The 19,523-nt window shown below is 40.8% G+C and overlaps 1 protein-coding gene across 2 annotated transcripts in view; it reads right to left on the bottom strand.

Moving 5' to 3' along the window:
• Positions 1–11,059, bottom strand: part of LOC132226042 (guanyl-specific ribonuclease pgl-1-like) — a 36,290-nt gene extending 25,231 nt beyond the window's left edge. For both annotated transcript variants that reach the window (XR_009451002.1, XR_009451004.1), the window contains exon 1: positions 10,153–11,059. The gene's annotated coding sequence lies outside the window, so the exon portion shown is untranslated. The remainder of the gene's footprint in view (positions 1–10,152) is intronic.
• Between the last annotated feature and the right edge of the window lie 8,464 nt (positions 11,060–19,523).

The raw sequence follows: 19,523 nt of genomic DNA, 5'->3' as shown, positions 1-19,523 counted from the left end.
GTCCTCCAGGCCTCCCTGTCTTCTTCTTCCTCTTTCCTGGCTGGGAGGGGGCGGAGCCAGTGGGGGCTGCTCCACCCTCTTCCCCGCCCTCCCTTCCATCCAGGCCTCTTTAGGCTCAGTCTGTTTTGTTTCCTCATTCTGAGAGAGGCTGGGAGAACATGGTGGGAGGGAGAGAAAGAAAGGGAGAAAAGGCTGTGAGCTGGTGGGCACTGTGTGTATCTGTGTGTGTGTGTGGTTGTGAGTGAGTGTGAGTGTTGGCCCTGCCACATCCATCCCTATCTCCGCTGCCACAAGTCCCCACCCACTGGAGCCTACTGCACGCAGCCTGGGTGTTAGGTCGAGCCTCTGGTTGTTGTGGATGTGACAGACCCAGGGTTTTTATATATTAGGATATATATTTTTTTTATTGATTTCAGAGAGGAAGGGAGAGAGAGAGAGAGAGAGACAGAGAGAGAGAGAGAGAGAGAGAGAGAGAGAGAGAGAGAGAAACATCAATGATGAGAGAGAATCATTGATTGGCTGCCTCCTGCATGCTTCACACTGGGGATTGAGCCCGCAACCCAGGCATGTGCCTTGACCGGGAATCGAACCATGATCTCCTCATTCATAGGTTGACGTTCAACCGCTGAACCATGCCAACTGGTCTGTGATAACGTTTTATTCAATTCAGTATTTGTGTGATTTATGTATTGTTCAGAAATTGCTGATTATAAATATTCTTTCATTAATGGTATTATTAATATATGTTTTACTAACAATAGAGCCAATAAGGAGAAGCTAGAAATGAGGAAAATGATTAATAATTGGGTATTAATCTTAATAAGTGGGTATTAGTAACAGAATGAGAAACTGACGCAAACTTCACCTTACAACTGTTTGAAAATGAATTTAAAAATAAGGAATAAAGCATGAACCATACTGGCAAAAACAAAGTATCATTAGAAAACTGAAAAAGTTTATATATGTCTAAAAGATAGAAATCTGACAGGATTAAATTGAGGAAGAAAATTTGGCTGAAAGATAGACACCAGAGAAAATGTGATATTATTTCTTAAGACTCTTCTGAGTCATAATGAATGAAAATAAAGAGGTTTAGGGAGCCAAGAACAACCCATTAGGGTGACTGCTTAGAGATGGAATGTAAAGCAGTCGGGCAGGCTGGTCTTGCTTCCACACCTCCTAGGCAAACACAAACATTTCTCTCTCTCTCTCTCTCTCTCTCTCTCTCTCTCTCTCTCACACACACACACACACACGCACACACACACAGTGTAAAGCAGTAAACACTTCAATATCTTCTTCCAGACTGGAGAAGTTAGCATGAATAACTGAGTCACAGAGGCACCACAATGTTCCAGGTAGCTGGCAACACCCAAAAGGAATGGAAAAATTCTCATAGGAATGAGTGTAAGATTTTATACTTAAAGATGCCAACTGTCTCCATTCCAACATTGGAGTCAGGCAACAGTAAATTTAAAAAGTGTCCACAGTCAAATGTAAATATAAGCCTACAATCAAGGCTAATAAAACACACAGGGAAAAAAGCCCAAACAATTGTATTAAAGAGAGGCACCAAATAAAACATCAATAAAAAAGGTAAATGAACAGTAAAAGGCATACATTATTGATGTTAAAAAGAAAGCAAGGGAAAGTCAATAACTATAGGTGAAAAGCTAGTTGTGTCACTTTTGAAATTATTTAATCACTCCATCACTTCGTTTCTCATCTGTACAATATTCTTAATTATAGTTCTGCCCTCAAAATATTATACTGACGATTAGATTTAAAGAGCTTAGGACTTTCAATGGGAGTCAAGTGACAGACTATTCAAGTTAATAAGTTCACAAGGTAAAAAAAAAAAAAATACTAAAGAACTTAAAATTATGCCTGGCACATAGTAAGTACTATGTAAGTGTTAGCTATTTATACAGCAATAATTGATACAAAATGAAAGTTAAAACATGTTTACAAACCCTCAATGTAAGAGCTTTAAAAGAAAAACATAGCCCTAACTGGTTTGGCTCAGTGGATAAAGCGTTGGCCTGAGGACTGAAAGGTCCCAGGTTAAATTCCAATCAAGGGCATGTACCTTGGTTGCGGGCACATCCCCAGTAGGAGGTGTGCAGGAGGCAGCTGATCGATGTCTCTCTCTCATCAATGTTTCTAACTCTCTATCCTTCTCCCTTCCTCTCTGTAAAAAGTCAATAGAATATATTTTAAAAAAATAAATATTACTGAAGGACATAATGAAGATATAAACAAATGGAATGATAAACCATATTTAAGAAGAAGAAAAATATTAAGTAAAGATAATAAAGTTTTCCTGAATTTGATAAAATCCTAAAGCCAAAATCATAAGACAATTTTTCTGTGAAATTTATAAATTGATTCTAAATTGTATCTAATAGATTAAATAAGTAAGTGATCATTAATCCCATCAAAGACAACCATCCCAATTCAAGTAACTGAGGATTCTAGATGGAACTTGAAAACAGTATTTTTCAACACTTAACTGAACTAGCAAAAATCAAAGGACATGCTTAGAGATTTAACAAAATAAAGTAAGACCAAAATCCAGGGAAGGAAGTAAGGGAACGTGCTCAACCAGAGCTTCTACTTTATAGCCCAGGCACAAAAACGAGCACTCACTCATGTCCACTAGTGAATAGTCATTAGTGAAGTTGGAGACTATTAATGGAACCCTATCCCCCTCCCCCCCCACACACACCACCACCATGTACACACACCTGGATACAAGAAGGCTATACCCTCATTGACAAGGTGAATTAAAAACACATTTTAAACTAAAAACCTCTCCTCAGGAAAAGGGAAGAACAAATTTCAACCCTGGAAATAAGGGGAATGAGAAAAAATGATCTGAGAATTCATAACTATAAACCAACTTTTAATATGTTTGCAACATTTAGTCCCAAAAATCTCATCCTGAGAATTTGTTTTAAAGTGATACCATCAGTTGTCTCTAAGAAGTAAAAAAAGAAAACTTTAGTAAAATAAAGCATCTTGAACACAGATTCATCCCTAAAAATACCCATAGTTAAGTTGCTCAGATCTGGAAGTTATGGGGGAAATCACTCACTCACACACGCACACACACACATGCCTTTTGCATAGACACACACTCAGCATGCACACATTTGCACAAATTAGAAAACAGGTTGCCACAAGTAAAAAGCAGTAGAAATGAAAAGCAACAATCTGTTAATACTTAAGTAGGCCATCTTTTTGTTTTCTTGGTTGTTGTTTTCTGCTTGTTTGGAAAGATGGAAATGGGATAGAAAACAGAAGCTAAAGTAGGGACACCCATAATGGACCAGGAAATACATGTTAATCATTCACATATATATTGGGAACTCAAGTGCTCTTAAGACATCATTTTTGCTTACAGAGAGGCCATAGTCTAGCTAAAGAAATAATGATATGCCCATCAAAACAACTTACGTGAGTCAATGATACGAGTCCCAAAAGAGGTAGCATGAGCCACTGTGGCCTGAAAGGCTCAGAAGTAGATGGAACTTGAATTTACGTAGAAGTAATGGGGTTTTTGCATAACATCAGAGAAGTGGAGGGGTAGGGCAGGAAGCCAAGAGGAATACACAAAGATGGAAAATTCACAAGGAATATTGAGCAAATAGAGACAGGATATTGAACTTTCACCCAATGCTTACACACACACACACACACACACACACACAAAAGAATGATAAGAAAATGCTTCTAAAGAAAGAAAATTGAAAGCACCCAGGAAATAGACCAGAAGAGAGTGGGATCACATGTAAATACAGTGCAATAAGGCAAATTAATTGATCAGTTAACTACTGCCTATAAAAGAAGTGAGAATATAGCCGTCAGCTAATTGCAAATACAATCATCTATCATCTAATTGTGTAAATGAGAAGTATGCTTAATTGGAAGTCAGGAGGATTCAAATTATTTGGGATTCAGTTTTTTATATTTGCAAACTGGGGAGGAGAGGGATCTATGGAGGAAGGCAGGTTAATGATCTTATTCCTGCTCTCAGCACTACATTCAAACTTTACAAGCCAACACGGAGAAGAGCGTGCCCACAGTGACAACTAACGTAACAGTAAGCCCTCTTTTACTCTCAGACTGAATCTCATTACCCAAAAAATCCACAAGGTGGCAACAACCGTGAAGTAAAAGTAAATTCTGAGTCGGATTCTCAGAAACAGACTTGTTCCATGACTAATGTTTACAGATTTCCCTTCCTGTGTTTTTATGATGTCACTGACTCTGGAGGAGCTGGGAGAACAAAGGCTGTACGCACAGCGGGACAGTGCTGAGGGCTCCCACAGGAGAATCAACTATGATCTAGAACCCTTGCAATCCTCACCGTCATGCAAAGGAGACTTTTCCATCCTCATCCTCATTTTACAGAGGAAACTAGAAAGACAGCCTGGCCTGTGTTGCTCAGTGGTTGAGCGTCGGCCCAGGAACCAAGAGGTTCCCACTCAGGGCACATGCCAAGGGTGGCAGTCTCCATCCCCAGTAGGGGGTATGCAGGAGGCAGCCGATCGATGATGTTTCTCTCTCATCAACGTTTCTATCTCTCTATCCCTCTTTCTTCCTTTCTCAATGAAAACAAAAGCATATTTGAAAAAAATAAACTAGGAAGACAGAAATCAAGTAAATTACCCAAGGTGACAGAGCCAGTAAGCGGTAGAGCCAGAATTCAAAACTTAGCGTCTCTGGTCAAGGCCCAAGGTCGTCTCACCACCCTTGCCGAGCTCTGAAGGAGACCCATTTGATTAACACAAGCGACCTTCCTTCCTAACCACCCTCCTCACTGATATAGAAATGAGATGTTTGCTTTTTTCTTTATAACCGAAGAGCCACTTAAAAGATGGATTCATTTTTAGCATGGGACAATATACATAACTTTCCCAGACATTATTAAAGAGTGGTTTGATCACTAATAGCAATTTCAATTTTAAGGTTTATTTCAGGGTAGCTCATTTATTTTTGTTTCCTTCTGTTTTTTGTTGAATTTACTGGGGTGACAAAATTATACATCTGAAACATAAATACATATGTTTCAGATGCACAATTCTACAACATATTATCTGTTCACTGTATTATATGTTTAAGACCCCAAGTTCAGCATCAATGATTTCTGCCACTTAAATAAAGTAGGAACATTTCTTCATTGGCTGACATCTTAATCAAATAATAAAGTTTCATTTCAAACTTGGTTAAAGGAAAAAAAGGATGGTTTCTCAATGAGATGAAGGACCCAAAGATAAGAAGTTCTTTTAAGTGGTACAGAAAATTAGAACCGAGAGCCAGAAAACTATTAGGAATTATGGAAATTGTTCATTGTAGGGCGCGGCTATAGGGTTAAGCCTTGGACTGACCTGTTGGCAAAGTCACAAACAAGTCCCAGCTTAGAGGGCACAGTCCTCTTAGCATAATTAGACTTGACCTTATGACGCTCCCTAGATCTTATCTGGGAAGCTAGTGGGCTGAGGGATGTGCAGCAAGTGCTGCCCAAACAAGTGAAACTCATAAGAACAGTGTAACTATGCTAACCACTACCTTGCTTACCTCTGACTATAAAATAAAGGCTCAGCTTGCCTCTGGATCTCTCTCTGTGGCCTCAGCCAGGCACAGGAAGATCCACGGAGAATAAAGAGAGAACCTGGCTATGCTGATCATCTGAATACTGTCTCCGTGTCCTTCATTCTTCGCTGACTCCGTCCACACCTTTGGGAACCCCTGGACCGCTGGGGCTGGACCCCGGCAGTTCATATTTATTCTCCCTTTGTCTCCATGTTCTCTAGTCTATTTGATACAAAAGAATTTGTTTGATAGCATAATCGAGTAGTCTATATTTTGTTGTCAATGATACAGATGATAAAAATGCTTTTGGAGGGCATTTTATCCTCCCCTACTCTCTCTTCACGAGGAGATAAATACCTGTCACCTCTCCCAGTAAAATATTATCTATTTGTCAAGGTGTAACTCTAATATAATTTCCTTCATGATTCTGTGCCTTATTCACAAAGTTTTCTTGGTCTCCAAATCCCCACAATGCTCTAAGTCATTTTTTTTGGTTGTTTTCACACTCAGTTTTCAATATTAAATACTACTTGTTTTCTCCTAACCACCCCCCCCCCATTGTAATTTTTCTCGAGAGTTAGTATGTGTTTACTCATTCTTTTGATGCCTGCCTGTAGTCAGACACTCTGCTGGTGCTGCCGAGATTGGTGAAGAGACCAAGAAGCAGATTCGCAGAGGCTCACCGTCTAGTGATCTTGGGAGGTGCTTGGAGAAGCCAGGGAGGGCTTCATAGGGAAAGTCACGTTTGAACGCAGTCGGAATCATGAAAGCTCTCAAATGTATAGAAGGGGAAAGGGAATTCCAATCTGTAAAAATGCATGGAGACATGACAACCTGTGAATAAAAAGAGGGTTTCTAGAGGAGGCAATACATTTACTGAGAATGTCAGATCTGAGCCAGGAAGGCCCCCACTCACACCTTATCCAACCATGCTAGTCATCACTCATCCATCAAGGTTCTCCTCCATGCTGAGCTCCGACAAGCTCTTACCCCAGAGTCCTTCTCACCCAGGCAGGCCCGGCAGCCATCACCGACCAACTGAAGTTTGCACAAACAGGAAATCTATTTGCCAAAAGTACCCTCACTGAAATGTATGAATTTCTATTTGGTAGCATTTCAGTCTAGCGGAGCATAGGAGAAGCTTTTAGTATAAATAAATCAATTCTGACTGGTGACAGACAGCTTTCTGTCCACATGTCAGATGAAAGTAAAGAGATACTAATGGTGCTGAAGGTGGACCAGGCGCTGGGAGAGAGGGAAAGTGTTTAAAGGAGCAAGGAAAGGACATGCTGAGTCAAACTCTGGGAATTTTAAGCATGTAAATCAACCCTCCTGAGCTATTTGAGTGTCTACCTTTTGGTAGCTGTTCTAAAATTTTGTTTCATTATCCCTTTGATTCTACTTGGGTACATTGTGCTTTGCTCCGGGAATTATGCCCCCCAAATAATAACAGTAACTTACATCTTTACTGTCACAATGTTCACGTACAATACTGTATTATGTGAAGCTCTTTACTGCCTCCTGCAGGCAGCAGGTCTTCACAATTGCCCCCCCCCCCCCCGCCCCCCATTCCACCCTTTACAATCCGAGACTAAAGTGCTGTAGTGCTGTGTGGGACAGAGATACCCTGTCATTATGAACTCTGTTTTATGAGGTACTCCTAACTCATTGAAGTCTTTTACACTTTTCTTTACAAGCTACTCCTCAGAGCTATTCTCAGAAGTTATAGCCCTTTACAGATAGTAAGAAGAGGCCTCAATTGAGTTGGTTATTTTCTGAAGAGCGGACAAACAGTAGTGGAGTCTTTCTCCTAACTAGGATCTCTTTGGCTGTTTGGTCACAAGTACTGTAACTTCCCAACAGGAATTAGTAAAATATGTTGTTTTCTCAGTGATCTTGGAATTTTATTAGATCTCTGATATATATTAGATACTGCACAAATTACAAATCTGACATATATTAAGATGGATAAGTGACACATATGTCAAATGTATAATGACCCATATTTATTATATATAATGTGTTGAACATTTTAGTTTGGGTGCTTAAATGTAGTAAGATATTCACATTAGGCTCTTCACTTCATCACCCTCAATTTGCTCCTATCTCCACCCAACCAAGTGACAGTAAAATCATAATTAATTTCAGAGATGCCATACTGTCTGCTTGGAGACCTGCTGCTGTTGGTGCACTGACTCCTCGTCAGGGCCTGCCTCTGTGGTTTTATCATGGCAATGGATAGAATAATACATTGTAAAAGTCAACTTGATTTGTAACGACAAAATATGTATTTGGCTATGTGATAAAAAATGTACAAGAATCAACATCATTAAAATGTCCATACTACCCAAAGCAATCTATAAATTCAACGCAATCCCCATTAAAATACCAATGGCATACTTCAAAGACCTAGAACAAACTCTCCAAAAATTCACCTGGAATAAAAAAAAAGGCCCCAAATAGCTGCAGCAATCTTGAGAAAAAACAATGTAGGAGGAATCACAATACCAGATATCAAGGTATATGACCAAGCCACGGTTCTCAAAACTGCCTGGTACTGGCACCAGAACAGACATATAGACAGGTGGAACAGAACAGAGAACCTAGAAATTGACACAAGCCAGTATGCTCAATTAATATTTGACAAAGGAGGCAAGAGCACACAATGGAGACAAGACAGTCTCTTCAATAAATGGTGTTAGGAAAACTGGACAGATACTTGCAAAAAAAATGAAACTAGATCACCAACTTACACCATACACAAAAATAAACTCAAAATGGATAAAGGACTTAAATGTAGGATGGGAAACCATAAAAATCTTAGAAGAAGCCATAGGCAGCAAAATAGCAGACATTTGTCATAGCAATATCTTTACTGATACAGCTCCTAGGACAATGGAAACTAAGGAGAAAATAAACAAATGGGACTACATCAAAATAAAAAGCTTCTGCACAGCAAAAAACAAAACAAAACAAAACAAAAAAAACATCAACACCACAACAAGAAAGCCCACTGCATGGGAGAACATATTTGCTAATGTTATCTCTGATAAGGGTTTAATCTCCAAAATTTACAGGGAACTCATACAACTTAACAAAAGGAAGATAAACAATCCAATCAAAAAATGGGCAAAGGACCTAAATTGACACTTTCTGAAAGAGGACATACATAAGGCTGAGAGACATATAAAAACATGCTCAAAGTCACTAATCATCTGAGAGATGCAAATCAAAACAACAATGAGGTACCATCTCACACCTGTCAGACTGGCTATCATCAACAAATCAACAAACAATAAGCGCTGGCGAGGATGTGGAGAAAAAGGAATCCTCATGCACTGCTGTGGGAATGCAGACTGGTGCAGCCACTGTGGAAGACAGTATGGAGTTTCCTCAAAAAGTTAAAAATGGAACTCCCATTTGACCCAGTGATCCCACTTCTAGGAACATATCCCAAGAAACCAGAAACACCAATCAGAAAGGATATATGCACCTCTATGTTCATAGCAGCACAATTCACCATAGCTAAGATCTGGAAACAGCTTAAATGCCCATCAGCAGATAAATAGATTAAAAACTCTGGTACATCTGCACAATGGAATACTACGCTGCTATAAAAAAGAAGGAATTCTTACAACAGCATGGATGGAACTGGGGAGCATTATGCTAAGTGAAATAAGCCAGTCAATGAAAGAAAAATACCACATGATCTCACTCATTTTTGGATAATAAAGAACATTATAAACTGATGAACAAAAATAGATACAGAGGCTGAGCAGCATCAAACAGACTGTCAAACTACAGTGGGAAGGCTGGGGAGGGTTGGGGCGGGGGAGGTAAGAGATCAACCGAAGCACTGTATGCATGCATCTAAGCATAACCAATGGACACAAGATACGGGGGGGTAGGGGAGGCCAGGGGAAGAAAAATGGGGGGACAAAGGAGACATATGTACTACTCTTTGTAATGCTTTAAGCAATAAAATGAAATTTTAAAAAATGTACATAAAAAGCCAGAAGAACAAAAAGCATGTTCTGAAAATCATTTTAACTTTTCATTAGCAAATAATTTCAAACATACAGAAAAGTTGTAACTATGAGTAGTAAAAAAATAACCCACATACCTTTTACCCAGATTCACTTATTAACATTATACCCCATTTGCTTTGCTATTTTCTCTTTTTGCCTCACCCATTTGAGAGCAAGTTACATAAATCATGGTCTTTTACCCCTAAACTTTTCAGTGTGTATTTCCTAAGGATCATGATTATCTCTTATGTAACCCCAGAGCAGTTAGCAACTTCAATACCTTTAACATTGATATCATACTTTTTATCTATTTGACGGTCTGAATTTCACATTTTTGAATTAAGGCAAAAATGTTTTTGATAGCATTTTTTTCTCCTGCGGCACAGACACCTAACCTAATACTGCATTTAGTTGTCTGATCTTTTTAGCTTTCTTTAATTTGGAATATTCCCACAGCTTTCCGTTGCCTTTTATAACATTGGCATGTTTAAAAAATAGTCTTCCCTCCTTTTAATACATTCCTTACCTCGATGATGCTGTGTCTTTCATGGGAAGCTCATCTGGACGCACAAGCTCTCCACCTGCCTCTCGCTGGTGGTATTAATCCAGATCACTTGGTCAAGGTGTTCTTCATTCCCCACTGTATCACCACCACTTCTCCATTAGATCTAAGGTTCCCCTGACCCCCTCCTCAGGTTTGACTAATTCGCTACAAGCTACTTAGCTTAAAGAACTTAGGAAATCAGTTTTCTTACTAGATTCCCAGCGTATTACAAAGGATATGAATGGGATCTGAAGGAACGGACAGATGAAGAGGCACACAGAGCAAAGTCCGGAAGAGTCCGGAGCACAGGAGCATCTGTCCCCTTGAAGTTTGGGGTGCACCACCTTCCCGGCATTTTTGCCCTGCAAACAAGAAACTCTCCAAACCCCACTCTTTCGGGGGTTTTATGGAGTCGACATTACATTGACATGATTGATTACATCTTTGGCCAATTGGTGGTTGAACTCAATTTCCTCTCTCTCCTCCCCAGAGGTTAGGAGTGGGACTGAATGTTCCAACCCTCTAATGACATGGTCGGCTTCCCTGGCAACCAGCCCCCATCCTTCCTTCGGTGACCTAGGAGCTTTCCAACAGCCACTTCGTTAACATAAACTCCGATGTGGTTAAAGGGGCTTGTTATGAACAGCAAAAGACAGCTTCACTGCTTTCATCACTTAGGCAGTTGGAAGAGTTTAAGGAGTTCTGTGCCAGGAATGGGGAGGAAAACCAAATATGTATTTATGATTATAAATCACAATATCACAGTAATATTTCCCCAAGAGCTAACTATGTTAGCTGAGCACAGGGGACATGTCCTGCCTGTCCCTTTCAGGACCTGAGCCCTCTTGGAAAAATGTCTTCCTCCCAGGATAGCCCCAAATCTTCCCATTGTCAGAGCTGGTTCCGAGTTTGTATTAAGCCCAGATAACTTGAAGTCTTCAGATAACAGAGCAGCTGTGTGGGGTGTTAAAAGACAAACTGAGGCACATTAAAAATGTTTTGGAGGTTATCTGAGCAAAAGTTGATTTGAATCCAGCAGAGCCAAACCAGAAGTGGTTAGGAGACAGGAGCTAAGCAGCGGTCGCCTAAGACCATCCAGCATATCAGATATTTACATTACGATTCATAACAGTAGCAACATTACAGCTATGAAGTAGCAACGGAAATAATTTTCTGGTTGGGTCACAACATGAGGAACTGTATTTAAAGGGCCAGAAGGTTGAGAACCACTGAGCTAAAGGAAGACTTATAGGGAAGACGTGGAAGCAAAGCGAAGAAATTGACCTACGCCCTTGCAGGGTTTGGGCCAATTGCCTGAAAAGGACCCATGTTTCCGACCTTGTTGAAGGAAACAGCTGCTTCTTCTTTCCCCCTTTTCACCAGCTCCCCTACTTGGGAGAAGGTTGAAAGGAACTGAGTCCAGTCAGGTTGAGTTCCTCACAGGGAAAGATGCTTATCCTGGCTCCTGCTCACACCTGTGCTAAGTGGGTCAGCGACACTCTTCTCCAGGATCTGAGGGTAGGTTCTTTGTAACAAAGTCTCTAACTTTACTATGAATACACCAGTCCCTCCTTATCTCTGGGGATATGTGCCAAGACCACCAGTGAATGCTTTAACCACAGATCGTACCCAACCCTATATATACTATGTTTTTCCTATACACATACACCTATGGTAAAGTTTAATTCATTAGTTAGGCACAGTAGGAGGTTAACAACAATAACTGATAATACACTAGAACAATTATAACAATATACTGTAACGAAAGTTATGTGAATGTGGTCTCTCTCTCTTTCTCTGATAAATGGGATATGTTGGACAAAGGGATGACGCACATGCCCGGGCCGGACAGAGCAGGATGGTGCAAAATTCCATCATGCTACTCAGAACATCATCCCATTTAAAACTTATAGCTCAGTTGGTTAGAACATTGTCCTGCTACACCAAGGTTGTGGGTTCGATTTCCGGTCAGGGCACATACAAGAAACAACCAATGAATGCAGACATAAGTGAAACAACAACAACAAAATCAATGTTTCTCTCTCTCAAATCGATAAATTTTTAAAAATGTATGAATTGTTTGTTTCTAGAATCTTCCATTTAATAATTTCGGACCGCTATTGACTGCAGGGTAACTGAGTATGGAAAGCAAAACTGCAGATAAGGGAGGACTACTATATGGTCATCTTTTCCTAAACTCTGGCAACACTTAGTTTTACCCACTGTATTCTCACATCGCAGGCCCTGGAGCCAGCTCTCAAGTGCCTTCCACCACGGCCACTGACGTGTTTTACGTGGGAGCACTAGTGGCCTCTTCAGGTTGACTTCCTCAGACATTCCACAGATTGTGTTCTTTTTCAGCTCCCTGCCAGCTCAAATTAGCCTCATCCAAGATACAACTGCCTTTCCTCTTGGGATGGAAACTATATCTCCGAAAAGCACTCTTAGTTTCTGGTAATCATTTCCATCACAAGCTGCTTGACCTTTCCCAGCTCTGTCATCTGTTTCAACATGATAAACCATGCCTCCAAAGTCAAGTCTAGGTATGGAGGATCATTTTCACCTTGTACCCAGGATTCTGACAACACTGCTCCTCCACCTTTAAGAAGTAGTTGAATTTTTTTAAAATTTTTATTTTATTTATTTATTTTTAAGGGGAGAATGATGATCTTTTTTTTTTAAGATATATTTTATTGATTTTTTTTTTTTACAGAGAGGAAGGGAGAGGGATAGAGAGTTAGAAACATCGATGAGAGAGAAACATTGATCAGCTGCCTCCTGCACACACCCTACTGGGGATGTGCCCACAACCAAGGTACATGCCCTTGACCGGAATTGAACCTGGGACCCTTGAGTCTGCAGGCTGACGCTCTATCCACTGAGCCAAACTGGTTAGGGCAGTAGTTGAATTTTTAATCATTCTGAAATGAGGGTCTTATATCCATGACCCACTAAAAAGTATTAGGTAAGCATTGGAGGCCCCTGGGATCTATGCTACACTATCCTTATCATCCAGCCCAGCATTTTTCAGTAAACACGTGATGAAGGTTTTGCTGTGCAATTTATGGTGCAAATAGATGAAATCCTTTCTTTCTAGTGGCCTGAGATTTGTGAAGCTCTTTGAAACCTTCAAAGGGAATATTAACGTGAAATGAAGGAGGAGGCTTTGCTGTAAGTTATTTTCATGACCAGGTAAATTCTTTAGTAATCATTCTTACAAATTTATTAATTTTACAGAATGTAAGCATCGTGTATAAAGTGTGTTATTTTACAGATATTTTCAATCCTACAAATTATACCTTTACTTTAAAATATCTTTAGCCGAAACTGGTTTGGCTCAGTGGATAGAGCATCGGACTGCGGACTGAAAGGTCCCAGGTTCGATTCCGGTCAAGGGCATGTACCTGGGTTGCGGGCACATCCCCAGTAGGAGATGTGCAGGAGGCAGCTGATGGATGTTTCTCTCTCATGGATGTTTCTAACTCTCTATCCCTCTCCCTTCCTCTCTAAAAAACCAATAAAATATATTTAAAAAATAAAATAAAATATCTTTATAATATTATAGCATTTTGTGCATGTTAGTATTGAGAGATAATATATTTTATGTAAGATAAAAATGTGACAATAGATTTATATACTTTTTTAAAAAGTATTTTGAAACAGTTGTTCGGCAGGGTTGCATTTATCCTAATTTCTTTCATCTTCTGGATAATCTTATACGTAGAATTGTGCAGTAATTTTCAAACTCTGTCTCATCATACTCCACTAGACACAAGTCACTAGGGACTTCTTTGCATGCACACCCAAGTCATAACTAGGTTATGACCACCAGAGTCATAACTAGGTTCATCAACCATTCGATTTGCCTGGGACTGAGACCTTCCCTGGAATGTGGGACTTTCAGTCAAAAATCTCAAAATGATTAGGCTTCAGTGCTAGGAGTTATAATCTACTCAGAGTCCTTAATAGAAACTGCACAAGGGTTTTTGGTATTTACAGAAAAAAGTGGCACATGTAAGGGTTTTGAATCCACAAACTCAGGTGTGAAAAATATGAATCCATAAATTAATTAGTCAGGCTCCTGCCAGAGAAAAGATGGCACCACAAAAGATAATTAATTGAGGAGGATTTAACAAAGAAGTTACTTAAAAAGTGTAAATAGGATTAAAGGAAGTCAGGTAGGAATAGTGCAGCTTCCCTACCCCCATCTCATGCTAATGACAGTGGGAAAGCTTCTAAAGATTTTAGATTTTTGAGGGCAAGGAGAGGGAATGGTTAACAGAACACAACCCAGAGAGAGTAACTACAAGGCAGGGCCACCAGACAGGATCTGCTGCCTTCAGTAAAAGGACTCAGTCAACCCATAGGGAGGGATCCTTAGAAATAAACATCCCAGTTCATCCTTTCTCTTCCTCTGATCTCCTGCCAGTGCCTCCCAATGGCTGGACACAACTGGAATCCAGAGGGCAAAGAAGTCTGTAGAAGCCATCCAAAAAGGTTAGCTCCCTGGGGCACAGAGCAGACAGAAAAAAGTGGAGAATGGACCTAAGAGATAAGCAAAAAAATTCAGCCTACAATATTTTCTTAAACTTAATCTTATTTGGAGAACCTATTCCACCAAAGTTGTAAGCAATTTAGTCATTAATGGGCTCTGCCTCCCCTCCCCACCCATGTCCATCCCATGGAAGACCCTTATTCCAGAGAGCAAACTTTAGTCTACACTGCACTCACACTTGCTGCTGAGATGGGCATTGTCCAAGCTTGCAAGAGCATCCAAGTCTGGTGGTCCTGTGGCTTTGCTCCGCACCATTCATGGGAGCCTTTACCAGAGTTAAGAACGTTGAGGGATGTGATGCTACCCAAATATGCCCACCATGCAGACATCCCCTACACCACAAAGACCTTCCAGAAGGCAGGAGAGAGAGAGAGCAGGCCACAGTCCCACTTACTCACAGTAAGCTATTGTCTCTTTTCCAGGCTTGAGAATCTTATTGCCTTGGCTTCTGCTTTTGCATATCTCCTTACAAAGACACTAGCTCTTCTTCCCTTCCACTTGAAATGCCCTAGCATATTATATTTAGTGGGTTTGTTCACATTAGAAAGAGAGGTCTTTCCTTGAGTCAGCTTCAGCCTTCAGTCCTGTAAACTACCACCTGCCAAACTCTCGGCTTTCTCTTCGGAATAAGAACAAAAGAAAATTACAGAAACAAGCTCAGAATTCTCTCTTTTTCTTCTATTGCAATGTAAATAAATGCAATTGAATTTATATACAACAAATTGGAAATGTAAATGGTACTGGGGTACTATAGCAAAGGGGAAATTGAGATCAATCCTAACATGTAAGAGAAAAAAAATCTATACTAATATTAGAGGAATATGCAAATTGTCTGGGACATCATCCCAGTAAAAGTAACAACCAGCAGGCTGCGTGGGGTGACCAGGTCGGCAGGGGGGTTAGTGAGGGATGACCAAATGACTGAACAGCAGGCTGTTTGGGGGCAACCAGGCCAGCAAGGGGGGCAGTTGGGGGCAACCAGGCCAGCAAGGGGGGCAGTTGGGGGCAACCAGGCCGGCAGAGGGGGGCAGTTGGTGGCAACCAGGCTGGAAAGGGTGGGGCAGTTGGGGGCTACCAGGGGGGCAGGGGGGGCGGCTGTAAGGGACGACCAGGTTGGTGGGGGGGGGCAGTTAGGGGCAACCAGGCTGGCGGCAAGGGGCAATTGGGGATGACTAGGCCAGCAGGCAGAGGCGGTTAGGAGTGATCAGCCAGGCAGGCAGGTGAGCAGTTAGGAGCCAGCGGTCCTGGATTGTGAGAGGGATGTCCGACTGCCAGTTTAGGCTGGATCCCTGGAATTGGGCCTAAACCTACAGTCAGACATCCCCCGAGGAGTCCTAGATTAGAGAGGGTGCAGGCTGGACTGAGGGGACTCCCCTCCACTCCTCCCCCCTCCCCCGCCTCCCGCCTGCATGAATTTTGTGCATTGGGCCTCTAGTATGCATATAAAAGAAAAATCAGTGTATAAAAAGACAAGAAAACAGCAACAGACTAATCATGTATTACACTCCACATATTATCCTTTTCCCTCCTCACTTTGCTTCCATGTGTACGAGCTTCTGAGTTTGACAGGAATGGAGGGACACAGGAGGAGGAAATTACAATTTTCAAAACAAACTTGCCTCTCTGAATGAATGCTAGATTGCTTTTCAGGGTTGGGATCCTCCTATAATCCATATGGAAAAGAGCCATAGGAAGTATCAGTGTAGAGTTGAATAGGAGGTCCTGCTTTGTACCTTGAATGACCATAATCTGGTTACCACCTCTGTAAAATTAGGATACCAATCTTGCAGAACTGGTGTGAGGATTAGAAATGATAAATATGAGGCCCCTGATTAGTACCTAGGCCATGATGGATACCAGATAAATGATGCCTCCTTTTAGTATTAAAGGAATTGTGCCACCCTCACTACTACAGAAAACAACACATGCAAAAAAGATCTGAGAACCTGATGGGTTAAAAAATGAACTGGACTATAGTTAAGAACAAATGAAATAATAAGATGGCAAATGGAAAGGGTCAACTGAATAGAATAAAAAATCTGTACCTTGGAGACATTTCTGTCGCTTCCTTCTGGTTTTTGTTTGAGAGGGGATCGGGAAAGGTCCTCTGATTACAAAACATCCTCTCAATATGAGTTTGGTTCCCATCTGGAGGAAAAGGCATAAGTAACCCCAATCCAGCATTTTCTTGACAGACTTCTATTTCAAACAGCACTGTGGCCTATTTTGGAAGGTATGTACAGCTTGCTTAAGAGTGTCAGCCATAATAGAAGTCAGGAAAATGCCAATTAACCTTGAGGGACCGGAATATATTGAGATCAGAAACTAGGGCTAAGGTGTGCCCAGTTATACCTGTTGAGTGGCCACAGTGAATCTTAGTTCCTAGGCTGTGAAGAAGAGTCAAGTGACAGTGACGTGAACATCACTCCACTCTCCAGAGAGGACTCCTGCTCCCGTCAAACCTGGGTAATAAAATACCAGTGAAGCACATCCCTCTGGGCCTTTACAATAAATCAAGACTACATCCAACCACCATGCTCTTGCCCACAAAGATTGTCTTTAGAACTTTCTCAAATAGAGACACATTGAGTTCATTTTATCACATGAATTTCTCACCATCTCACAGTTAGAGATCCTTTTTGATACTACTGAACTTGTGTTCTTTTGGTCTACTCTTGTTAGAGAGAACAAAATAGCTGGCTAGCATGATTTTACATCAGTGAAATACAAATAAAATGGTATTCTATTTTCTTGGACCCCAAAATACCTTTTAGGTCCCTTTAATTAAAAAAAAAAATGTTTTTATTGACTTTAGAAAGAGAGAAGGGAGAGGGAGAGAGAGAAACATTGATCTGCTGCCTCCTGCATGCCCCCTACTGTGGATCAAGCCCACAAAGCAGGCATGTGCCCTGACCAGGAATTGAACCGGTGACTTCTCGGTCCATGGGATGACACTCAACCAACTGAGCCACTCCGGCAGGGCCCTTTTAGGTCCCTTTAAATGTCAGAGTCCATACTTTAGCTTTAGGACAATATTTCATTTCATTATATTTACATATCACAAACCTTGAATCTGAGGAGAAACTCAGGAAATTAAGATACAGAAAAAATAGAAGTGGCCACCACCAAATAGTGAAATATGTCTTTGCTGTAACGTGTGTGTTGTGCTGTTGAATCGGCTCCAATTCCTGGCAGCCCTGTGAATGAGTGACGTCCATAATGTCTTGTCCTTGACCATCCTGCTCAGCTCCTGAGATTCATGCCTGTGGCTTCTTTTATGGAGTCAATCCACCCCATTTTTGTTCTTCCTGTTTTCCTTTACTGTAACATACTTCTTTATATTGTCCATCATCCTGACGATGTGCTTTCAGCCTAGTGGAGTTTAATAATAATCATCTATACTAATAAAAGGGTAATATGCTAATTAGACCGGATAGACCAGACATCTTCCGGTCATCTGGTCCTCCTTCTGCACAAAGCCACAGTGGCGGGGGCTGAGGCAGAGGGAGTTAGGGGTGATCAGGCCGGCAGGGGAGGGCAGTTAGGGGCAATCAGGCTGGCAGGCAGAGGGGTTAGGGGCGATCAGGCAGGCAGGCATAGGGGTTAGGGGTAATCAGGCAGGCAGGAAGAATGATTAGGAGTGATCAGGCAGGCAGGTGGACTGTTAATAGCCAGCAGTCCAGGATTGCAAGAGGGATGTCTGACTGCCAGTTTAGGTAGTTGGACATCCCCCAAGGGGTCCCGGATTGGAGAGGATGCAGGCTTGGCTGAGGGACCGCCCCCCTCCGTGCATGAATTTCGTACACTGGGCCTCTAGTAACATAATAATAATACATAAAATATACACATACACAAAAAATCACCCAACCACCATCAAAACAAAGTACTGTAACTGCCTCAGAAAACAAACTAAACCATTCCACTTGATTCTTGCAATCTTGTTTTTAAAAATTAGCCTACCTGATTTTAAGTTTTTCCTGTTGATATTTCACAACTCTTAAGTTTTTCATTTTCTATGTAAATGTTTACTGTGGGGACCCCTAGTGTGGTATAGCTTTAAATTCTAAAACTTTTACTTGCTTCTTTAAAAATTCTAAAATTGCTCCATCTTTAACAATGAAATCATCCTTTAATTACTGCTCTTCACCTTAAATGGCATAAGAAGTAAAAGGGAAGTAAGAACTGGCTTGAAAGTCAAGAATTTGAAAATCACTTTAAGTTTCCTAAACAGAAATATTAATAAAGAAAAGAGTATTTTTACTAAAACAATTTTGAAAATATATTTCATGCCTCAGAGCAAAACAACATTAGGTAGATGTGTTTCTGGAAATTCACAAACTTATCTGCAACTGTAATTTGCAACCTATCACCTTAGTAAGGCACAGATATCCTATCATAATACTTACTTTTGCTCAAACTCTGCTCCCCAACATCTTTTTTTTTTTTACCCTTGACCAAAATCGAACCTGGGACCCTTCAGTACACAGGCTGACGCTCTATCCACTGAGCCAAACCAGTCAGGGCTCCCCAACATCTTATACTTATTAAAAAACCAGCATCAATAATGATAAATGCATGGGATTCAGGTAAAGGCAGAATAAAAGAAAGAGGACTAGAAAAAGTTTGCTTGGAGAGCAGTGAAGATTTCTAGAGATCTAAACACTTGGAAGAGGTAGATATTACTCATCGTTTTTATTTAGTTCAAATATTAAAATAAATACACACTCAGATCTACACTAGCAAATATTGCTACTTGAGGGTGCTTTTTCTTTATATACATACTAGAGGCCCAGTGCAC

The sequence above is a fragment of the Myotis daubentonii genome, chromosome 2 (genome assembly GCF_963259705.1).
Source record: "Myotis daubentonii chromosome 2, mMyoDau2.1, whole genome shotgun sequence".
NCBI classification, from domain to species: Eukaryota; Metazoa; Chordata; class Mammalia; order Chiroptera; family Vespertilionidae; genus Myotis; species Myotis daubentonii.
The sequence above is the reverse complement of the archived record's forward strand: the minus strand, read 5'-3'. Positions and strand labels throughout refer to the sequence as shown.